Source organism: Bidens hawaiensis, unplaced genomic scaffold (genome assembly GCF_021521415.1).
Source record: "Bidens hawaiensis isolate Kalapana, Puna unplaced genomic scaffold, B.hawaiensis_p1.1 tig00004838_1, whole genome shotgun sequence".
NCBI classification, from domain to species: Eukaryota; Viridiplantae; Streptophyta; class Magnoliopsida; order Asterales; family Asteraceae; genus Bidens; species Bidens hawaiensis.
This window is the reverse complement of record NW_027491302.1, coordinates 527852-539006: the sequence shown is the minus strand read 5'-3', so window position 1 is coordinate 539006 and position 11155 is coordinate 527852. Positions and strand designations below refer to the sequence as shown.

Sequence of the window (11155 nt, the reverse complement as noted above, 5' to 3'; positions counted from 1 at the left end):
CAACATATTTTAAGTGTCAAAACCGCTTACAAGACCAAGCATAGGTTTGTGTGTGTGTTTCTTTAAGAAACTTCGTTTTTGATAAAATTTATATTGGAATGTTTAGAAAATAAATATACAAGACTACATATTATTTATATCGGAATGTTTAGAAAAAAATTATACAAGAATACATATTATTTATATCGGAATGTTTAGAAAAAAAAATATACAAGACTACATATTATTTATATCCGAATGTTTAGAAAAAAAATATACAAGACTACATATTAGTTTTCTTTTTTAAACTACCGAGCAAAAGTTATTAAAAAAAACAAATTAAGTCACAGATTAATTAGATATTATAATAAAAACCTTTAAAAATAAACGGTGAAGTGACACATTTTGATTAGGTAATCAAAATTAAATCAAAGGGCAACACCCTCCCTTAAGGAGTAGCATCCTGTGGAAGCGTGGGTGGATTGAATTTGAGTATGAGCGTGGACTATAACGTATTAATTAATATGTTTTCAGTCAACGTAGTTTTAAAAATATTGAGTTTTTGTTGTGACATTTGAGCCAAAACAAGGTACACCTCAGTACGTATTTACCGATTAAGCAAATAAACGCCTTTTGCGCAACAAACGAACGATTAACCGAACGGGTCGGGTTATGACCCAGATATCACGGGGGGCATCTATAAGTGATATACGATCCATACAAGCTAAAATATTAGAAATATGGTCTTAGTTTGATAGCAAACAAGTTAAACGAAAATATGCTCATTTAACTACCCGCTATAGATTTAAACGCAAAAGATAGTTACAAACCAAGCATTGTATCATCCGTTAAGCCGAAAAAGACTTACCAAACACTTAATTGAAATGTTTTAAGCGATCCGTGAAAATATTTTTGATTTTTACAAACATATAGTATGTTTTTATAATTTTACACAAAACTAGCCGAAAAACACTCGTTTTCGCGCTGTTTAACGCACCCGATAAGTTTTTCGTGCCAAAAACCGAACCCAAACTATTGGACCGGGCTTTTCGTATTTGGGCTGGAGAAACCAGATCATTGGGCCAAAACAGCCCAAAGGGGGCCCATAAGGAATCCCGGCCGCAGCCGCCACCCTCCCCCCCCCCCCCCCCTTTTATTCTTTCACATTTAAACTAGATCCAAAACATATCCAACATTATTTCTTGAAAACTCTGGATACAAACTCTGCTTCAGCCAGAAAACCTTCAAACCCTAAGGTAAGGGGCTTAAATAAGTAATTTTTATGCTTGTTTAAACTTGTTTAATACCATAAAAACATGTCTTGGTTACTAAAAATCATTCCTAACCGTGTAAAAATCCTAAAAATGGTCCATAAACATGTTTTGATCATACACATGGTAAGGAACCTGTTTTGATAGTTTTTTTGGCCATAAACACGGATTAAAGGGTTGAAACGACGTTTTTACGGTTCAAAAGTTCGTTTTTGTGCACTAGCCGAAACCCTAAGTTAAGGGCTGTTATGTTGATGAAATATTGCTTGGTTTGTGATATAGGACTTGTACCTAGCTTTCTTAGAAGCACAAGAACCTGAAAACTTGATTAAAAGGTCGGAAACGAGCCAAACCCGCTAAGGTAATGCCGAAACACTCGCTTACGGGCTATTTAGGTTAAGGTTGTGATGTGCATATTGTTAGGACTTGAAATTTTGTATGGACATCAGAGACCATGTCAATGAGTCCCTGTTCAAATTTGGTAATTTTTCGACCATCCGAGAATATTTGGCGAATTTATTACCGAATTGGGATGTTTATTTGGGAAAAATAGCTAAAATACTTCAAAAATCATGAAATTTTTCTGGGAACTCAGATTCGATTTATTTTGATCACATATCAATTTTGGGATTATTTGGAGAAGTTTAAAGGTATTTTGTTTAAATGTGTTCGTGTGAATTTTTACAGCCGAATTTGGGCTGAAAAGAATATTGCACGAGCTTTTTACATTCTGAAATTGATACAGGTTGTTTTGGGACATTATTTGAGTATTTAGGAAATTTTTTGGAATTTTTGGAAATTGTTTGGGGTAAACGGACGATTTTCAGGCGAAATATAGCTGATAAAATGAATTTTTATAAATTAATAAATCAGTAAATAAATTCCAGAAATATTTTTATAAAAATATAAATATTTTAATTGATAAGTGGTTAAATTTTCATAATTTAATGATTAACGGTTAATTAATTATGATAATCTGAATATTAAATAAATTCAGTTTTTATAACAACCGGCAAGTTCGCGACTAGTGAACCTGCGGGAAAATCAAAACACCAAGAGTAATCAAAAATCATATGTTTAGTCTAATTAAGTGAAAATAAACTTTTCTATGAGAAACCTGGACAATCCGGGAGGATTGTGCGCGTTTCTTCTCAAATCAAACTGAATAAACAGAAACGGGCCCCGTGGCTAATCCGGGACCCCAGTATGTGATCTTTTTTTATAAATTAATCATGTTATTAACCAATACATTTACCCAAGCTTATTTTCCCATAACTGCTTTCTGAACGCGTAAACGAGTAACTTGGCCTAGCTGGGAAAACGGGAGTCTGAGCCAAGTTCGGTTTTAAGTATTAGACATTGAACAACATCACAACCTAAGCCTATTGCCACTTTCTGGGCGTTCCAGCTACACCCAGATTAGTTATACAACCCAGATTAGTATTGAGATTATAATAATATTAAAATATTAATATTATTATAATATTGATTATAGGAACTACTGATAGCGGACCGAACAAACCACGAGCTGATACAGTACTGAATATCTACTAAACCGTGAGTCTCATGACCTAACTTTTAAACTGTTTTACGAACTGTTGGGGTGAAAAGCGTGTTTGATTACATATACATACTTGAAACATGTACTGATGTGAATTATCTAAGTGCTAACACACGAAAGTCCCCACGATCACAGTGATTAACTTCGAGCCGGTGGCTTGTGAATAGTACTATTGCTTTGACAAACCCAAACGGAATCGGCCTGGTTGCCGTGTCACATAGCGCCGTTTGCACATGACCATATTTATACAAACAGGCTATGTAGTGTTAGACATAGCTACCGGGGCATGTTGTGGGCGGAAGGGGAGCCACAGTGGTTGATTGAGCGTGGAAAATGGATGCACGCAGCACATACAGTCAAGGCTTCACTGTAGCTTAGCATAATTACATCATTTACATACATACATACTTATTTCATGATTACAAGTGCTGACTTGTGAATACTTATTATTGTTTTCTTGAAACTCGTGAAACTCACCAACTCTAGTAGTTGACCCGTTTTAAACTGCTTTTCAGATGTACCTAAATTGGAATGATTGGGTGATCTGTCACTTGCCTGAAGTGTGTGGTTGATGCTATGTGAATAGAAGCAAAGGCGTTAGTAGTAAGAACGTTTAGTTAACGAACTGGTTTTGTTTGTACCACCTAGACTGTAAAACAATGATAGAACGAAGAAATGTAATGTAAATTAGTTTGTAATGTTTCTTTATAAACAATGTGTTGATACCAGAGGTGTCTGTTACATTCTCGTTTTACGCTTCCGTATTGTGCTAGTCGGGGTGTGACATTTGTAATTCAAAAGGACGTAGCGGTGCAGCTTGTTGTCCGCTTGCCTTCTGTTTCGATGTATTCGTTACTTTTCAATTTGCTGTGTTTATAGTCATTACTTCTGGTTCTGCTAACAAAAAAAGTAAAGCAAAAGTTATGCTTGTTTAAGCCTTAAAGTGGCTCTTTTTTAGCAGATTTGGGTCCCTGTAATAGCCCCAAATATGATTTCTTCAACTCTTGATGCGCCCATAAGTTAATTTTGACCTCATAACCCACATAATATTTCTCTGGTGTGTCCGAAACAATACATCATACTGACAATTACTCAAAAGTAAATTAAAAAAAAAAACTAAAGTATGTAAAATGTTAAATAGTCTTAAGTGAACTGATAATGATCACTCCGTCATTATTGTCTTTTTTTACGTCCTCCCACGTTGAAATGCTGTATTAACATTTTTTTTTCTGAACGGCGTTGTATTAACATTATTATGTTTATATGGACACTACGCATTTAACTATATGTCTAGCTAGTGCATTAAAAGATCTATTTTCACAGTTTCTGAAGAAAAAAGAATCTAGACCATCTACTATAAAGTATCATCATAAATCATGATCGTATCCTTAATAAAATAAAATTTTGAAAAAATAATTAATAAGCTATAGATAGAATTAACAAGTATTCAGTATGTTGATGATTTAGGTTTAGGTTGTAACGCAAGGGCAAGAAACATGCACAGCCACCACCCCAAGTCAGCAATGTTAAATGGGTAGGTGGTAGATATATAAAAACTTCATAATGTTAAATGGGAAAATTGATGCTTATCTCCAACTCCTTGCATCCTCCTAATTAACTTTGACCACCTTAGTTTTCTTTGTGTTCTAAGATATTTCATGTTTGTCATACCAGTCTTGGCTGAACGATAAAGGCTTTTGGTTTAAGAGTGAAGACGAGTATTCAAAACTTAACATCAGTTGATTTTCACTTAAAGTGGGTTAAAAGTAGAGTCAATGGGTGTGTGTATAGCCATTAAGAAAAGATGTATTTTTTGTTTGATTGTATCATTTTTCCAGTAATCCGTCATGTATTTTAATATATAATAGTTATTGTTGTTTCAACAAGCGGATGCTTTGAGTAATAGAAAGAAATGTTAAAAAAAAATCAAAATTTGGAAATAACAAAAACCAAATTTTTAAAAATTTAAGAACTCTTAAATATTAAAAAAATGTAGGTTGTTACGAGTTTTTAAAGGAAACCAACCGTGTGTGTATGTGTGTGTGTATATATATAGGGGGGATCAAGAGAAAACTCATCTTTAGAAAGAAAACTTAAAAACTCCTAAAGAATTATTTTAATTAAAAATAAAAAAAATGTTTTCAAAATTCTATTTTTGCTATTATTCTTATAATTTCTTACTCTTCACTTCAAAAATATAAAATGAAATAAAATAAAATAAAAAAATTAAAAAAAAATGCTGTAATGCACATACGTATTACTGTGCGACACCGTTGTATTACACATGTGTATTACTATATATTTTTAAGTTCAATAGTGTTTAATTGCATATATTCAATATTTGTATATTGTATATGTGTAGTAGTTTTGTATTATATGGAAAAAAATAATAAAATAAAAGTCGATGTAGTGCACATGTGCGTTAATGTTGTATTACACATACATACTAATGTGTATTCAATGTGCATATTAGTCTTATATTGTATATATTCAATAGTGTGTATCAAATATGTGCAATAGTATTGTAATCTATGCAATACAACACTTTTGCATATATGCAATGTACACTGTTACACATGTACACTACACCGATGAGGTTACCGACAAGTGTTTTTTTTTTTGGAACCAATAACAATATATAAGAATAATAAAAAAAAAAAGAAACTTCAAAAAATATTTAAAAAAAAGTTTAAAATAGTTTTTAGGAGTTTTTAAGTTTTCTCCTTTAAGAGAAGTTTTCACTTAAACCCACCCCTATATATATATATATATATATAGGGGATGGATCATGCGAGAAGTGCAAGAAGTCGATCTCAACCATTGATTATCTTTGATTTATTCAATGCATTAATTCCTTTAATTACTCCTAAAATATTCTCCATATTAATTCTAGTAGAAAGTTACAAATTTGAATTATCTATTACCTACATATAAAAAATGTATATGTAGGTGAATTGTATTAAATCGATCAGCTACACAAGTAACATAATAATCTACACATAGCTCATATTCAATTATACAAATTGTTAGTTATTTTTATCAAAATGTAACTCGTATTTAGCAACACAACTTATTTTCTCCTACACTAATTTTGTTTCTTTTATTTTTCACCAGTACATAACTAATATTTACCTACACATATATCGTATTCACCTACACAGCTTGCTAGTTCATTTTGTTTTCACCTACATATAAATAATATTCATATACACATAAAAGACAAATTATAAAATAATTAAAATTATAAAAAAAATATGATGTGTCCCTACATTGCGAATATTTTACAAGTTTAGGTTAATACTATTAATTGTATGTGATATCATGAACAAGGTTTCCTTGTGTAGGTTAATATTCTGATATGTGTAGGTAAATACAAATGGGTAGGCTATAACATTCCGTAAATTTGTATACGTAGGTTATTATTGTGATTTGTGTAAGTTAACATGAACTAGTTATGTGCACGTATATAAATATTGTGATCTGTGTAGGTGATAACATGAACTAGGTTTTGTATGTGTAAGTTAATATTATGATTTGTGTAGGTATTTGTTTTTATGATGGTTAATATATTTATATTTTTATATTATGAGTTTGATGGTTTGTTTTATAAATTATTTAAAGATTAAATCAAATTAAAAAATAAAAATAAATATATAATCATTTGTAACTTAACATTAAGGGAAAACACTATAGAATAGTAACCAAGTTTCAAGTTTGTTCTAATTAAGTCACTCATATTTTGTTTTGTCCCAATCAGGTCACTCAACTTTCAGGTTGTCTCAATTAGGTCACTTAAATTTCACTTGTGTTGTAAAACGAGAGGGACGTCTATTATATTATTGTAAGCGATACATTTACTCATAAACAATAAAAAAAAGTGTTGGTTTTAATGACGTTTAAGTTATTTTAAACATATAATATGAAGGGAAAAACTTAGTATTAGAACATTTATTAAAAGTTGAGTGATCTAATTGAGTTTAAATTGAAAGTTGAGTGACCTAATTGGGACACATTGAAAGTTGAGTGACTTAATTGAGACAAAATTGAAAGTTTAGTGACCTAATCGAGACAAAATAAAATACGTTAATGACTTAATTGGAACAAACTTGAAACTTCGTTACTATTCTATGAAGTTGTCCCTAACATTAAATAGTATTAATTACTAAAAGAAACTCCTAAACTTTTTACTAATATACTTCTACAATTAAATAATCCTAAATTAAAAAGAAAACTTATGATTGACCAGAATCTCTTCTTGCACTTCTCACACTAAAAACACTTCTGAAATGAACCCAAGCCTATATATAAATATTGTGATTTGTGTAGGTTAACATGAACTAGTTATGTGTACGTATATAAATATTGTGATATGTGTAGGTGATAACATGAACTAGGTTTTGTATGTGTAGGTTAATATTATAATTTGTGTAAGTATTTGTTTTTATGATGGTTAATATATTTATATTTTTATATTATGAGTATGATGGTTTGTTTTATGAATTATTTAAAGATTAAATCAAATTAGAAAAATAAAAATAAATGTATAATCATTTGTAACTTAACATTAAGGGAAAACACTATAGAATAGTAACCAAGTTTCAAGTTTGTTCTAATTAAGTCACTCATATTTTGTTTTATCCCAATCAGGTCACTCAACTTTCAGGCTGTCTCAATTAGGTCACTTAAATTTCAATTGCGTTGTAAAACGAGAGGGACATCTATACTATATATATATATAGACAAAGTATAAAATGAAAACCCATTTAAGTTGTGAAAACCCTATGTAAGATCGTTTTTTTACATGTAATATATGTTGTTACATTTAATACAAAACATCGAAAACATAAAAAAAATGTTTTGCTATTTTTTTTTTACATTTTTTTACTAATTTTTATTTATGTTTTCATGAGAGAGAAAGTGTAAATTAACTTTAACATTTTTTATTAACTTTAATTGTGGACCAAAAAATTTAATCTTTAATTAAAAACATGTGGTTGAGACTAAGTTTCTAAAGTGTTCACAACTCAAATGAGTTTTATTCTAACCTAACCCTATATATATATATATAGAGAGAGAGAGAGAGAGAACTAATTTAAGTTTTAAGAACTTGATGTAACAATTTTTTTTGTTTTTATTTTTTTTCTATTATATGTATGTTACATTTACTAAAGAATTTGTTTTTTACAAGAATGTAAAAGTGAAACAATTGTACTGAATTGTTACATTACTGCTAAGCAGGGTAATGTAACAGTTCATTACATCTGTTTTACTTTTCGATTCGTGTAAAGTGTAAAGAAAAATGAAAGAACTATAGTAAACGTAACATACATTTAATAGATATTTTTTTTATTTTAATTGTCACATCGAGTTTTCTTGAAACTTAAAGGAGTTCCAAGATAGTAAACTCATTCATTCTTTTGAGAATTAAACCCAGCTGTGAAAACTTTGAGAACCACACTAAAACCATGGTTTGTTTTATTTAGATTTTGAAGAGCTATACCTTTTAGAAGTATTTTCGTAAATAAAATAAAATAAAACACTGAGAGGATTTTTTAAAAAATCAACAAAAATCTCGTTTTTAGCATAACAATCTATGTAAAAATGCATGAAACATATGCAAAGACTAACAAGTGATAACGATAATTTTTTCCGATTTGCTTTTAATTCTCTTAGCATATTTTTCTTTCTTGCTTTCTTTCTTTCTTTCTTTTTTTCTTTTTTTTTTTACAAAAATACTCTTAAAAGTGTATAGAAGCACTTTCAAATTTTTAAAAAATAAAAAGACAACATGTCTTTAGTGTAATTCATAAAGTTCTCAAAACTTATAGTTTTCAAAATACCGAAATATAAATTAAATGTTATAAGAGCATTTGCAATAGGTTTTTCGAATTATGTGAGTGTGTTCTCCAATTTTTTTAGGGTGTGCTTAGAGTGTTGTGAGTAAAGAAGAGAAAATGTTACTGTTCATGGTTAAATTTAAATAAACGTTGTTTACACTTTATAATTATTTTATATTTTTAAAAATAACTGTGAGCGAATGAAAGAGAAAATGTAATGATAAAGATATATAAAAAAATATTATTTTATTTAAAAAAAAAAAAGAAATGATAGTAATTTTTAATGTTGCTTTGAATATGTAGATATGAATCTAGACTTACGTCAAGAAAATCTAGTTGAAGTCCAACAAAAATCAACTCATCGGAAATGGTTCAACAATAAAAGATAAAAAGAACCACAATCTAAAAAGATGAACTTTGACTTTTTGCCTCTATGTCCGACGACTAATTTAAATAGTATTAACTTGAGTTTATACTTTAAAGTTTTTCCACAGAATCAATTATTAAAAACATAATTGCCTTCTGGAAACTTAAGTTCATTCATGAACAAATTAAAGATTCACCAATCAACCGTCCCATCACACACCTTCCATCCGCCATGGCTTATCATGTGACAAACAAGTTTTCTTCAACTCGTTGTATTTCTCAATATCAAACCCTTCAATCTTCATCATCTTCGTCTGTTTCGCACGAAACCTACTCTCGAAAACCGCTTCGAACGAAGGCTCTCGTGATGTTCTTATGAAATATGCATATCCTATCATGAAATATAGTGATGTCACATAGAAACATATCGGTTCCATCACATCCCATGACAGTTCCCAAAATGTTAACCGCATAAACGCCGCGGTCTGCAGCACCAAGTACCCTAGTCCACCCCAAAGCTCCCGCCGAACCATCTGAGCCGCCTTGCCGTCAATCTCAGACTTCCACCGCTCCATTTCGTTTAACTCTTTCGCCATAATAACATTGTCTCCGGTCATCAAGTCGTTGATGGCTTTAACTACCTGCAATATTGAACTTGTTGAATAAATGAACAAAAATAATATGACTCAAGAATATAACAAATCATTTTATTTTTGGTATGATTTTTGACATCTTATCACGTCTGGTGTTTTCATAGGTTGAAAGCACGATTCTCAACAAACCATGATTTCAAACTATGGAAACACCATATGTTAAAACGTCTCTAACTAAACCATATTATAAAAAATGAAAGAATTTCTCACAAAACATCTAAGAACCTGTTCGGGTTTAAGGAAAACGATGTTCCCTAACACGATGACAGAACCCGAATTATCAAGAACTTTGGCGAGATCGACACCTTGATCTCGGCTAGAACATTCGTCTACACATATCTGAATAAACTCATCATATGACAGATGACTTTTCTTAGTACTTTTCAGCTTCATCTTCATCGCCTCCATTTGCGAAGCTCTAAGGATCTTCTTAGCGTCGGTCGCGGTCAATTGTCTGTTTGTCTGGAGACGGACTCGGTTTCTGGCAATGTCCATCTCCCTGAGCCTCTCCAGCAGCTTCTCGCTGTCGGGACGGAGGCTTTTGGGAATGGTTGCCGTAGAAGACAAGTCGAGCGGCCGACGCTGGAGGAACCTGCGGATGATCGAGTATTCTCCCGGATCATGTACTACTGCTTCAGGGTTTAGTGGGTTTATAGATTTCAGAGTGGATGGAAATGAAGAAATGCGGCAACTCTTTAATGTTTGGTTTGAAAATTTGTTATTGCATATGTTGAATAATCATTGTATTTGTTTGAACGCCATGGATGAAGCACAAAGCTCCCCTGGTTTCTTCTTTTCTATAGAGAATATTAGCCTTTGAAGGTTGTTTCTTATTTATAGGTGCAATATCATTCTCATCCAACCCCTCGTATTATGTGAGGGGTGTTTTTATAATTTAAAGAGTGATTTAGGGTGTTGTGAGTGAAGGGTTTTTATATTTTAGAAAAAGTAGTGATTTTTCTGTATATTTGAAAAGTTACTGTTCATCCCCTATAATTTTTTAATATATTTTGAAAGTGGTTGTGAGTGAAGGAAAGAGAAAAAGTAATCATATTTGAAAAGTTGCTGTTCATCTCCTATAATTTTTTAATATATTTTGAAAGTGGTTGTGAGTGAAGGAAAGAGAAAAAGTAATGATAAAAGGTATAAAAAGTATTATTTAATTAAAATAAAGTAAGTTTTAATGTAATTTTTGATTTGAAGATAGGGAATGAGATGAGAATGCTCTAACGATACTTTTATTTATTTATTTTTAGAAAGGTAGTGTAACGGAAATTAAATATTAATAAATAAATGATAAGGTTAATCCCCTTTCTTTAACTTGTTTGTAACGATTCTTCTTGAATTTATTAAACAAAGGTGAAGCCAGAACTATCCAAATTTTCTAATTAGAAAGAACTGATTAATACCTTGCACCTCACATTTTTTTAACAGCCAACGAATCCTTTAAATAAACTGCTTACCCAATTGGTTCCGATGGTGCCCCCT

The 11155-nt window shown here is 31.0% G+C and overlaps 1 pseudogene; it reads right to left on the bottom strand.

Annotated features, from left to right (window-relative positions):
- Nucleotides 1-9152: 9152 nt before the first annotated feature.
- LOC143628179 (calcium uniporter protein 3, mitochondrial-like) lies at nucleotides 9153-10429 on the bottom strand (annotated as a pseudogene).
- Between the last annotated feature and the right edge of the window lie 726 nt (nucleotides 10430-11155).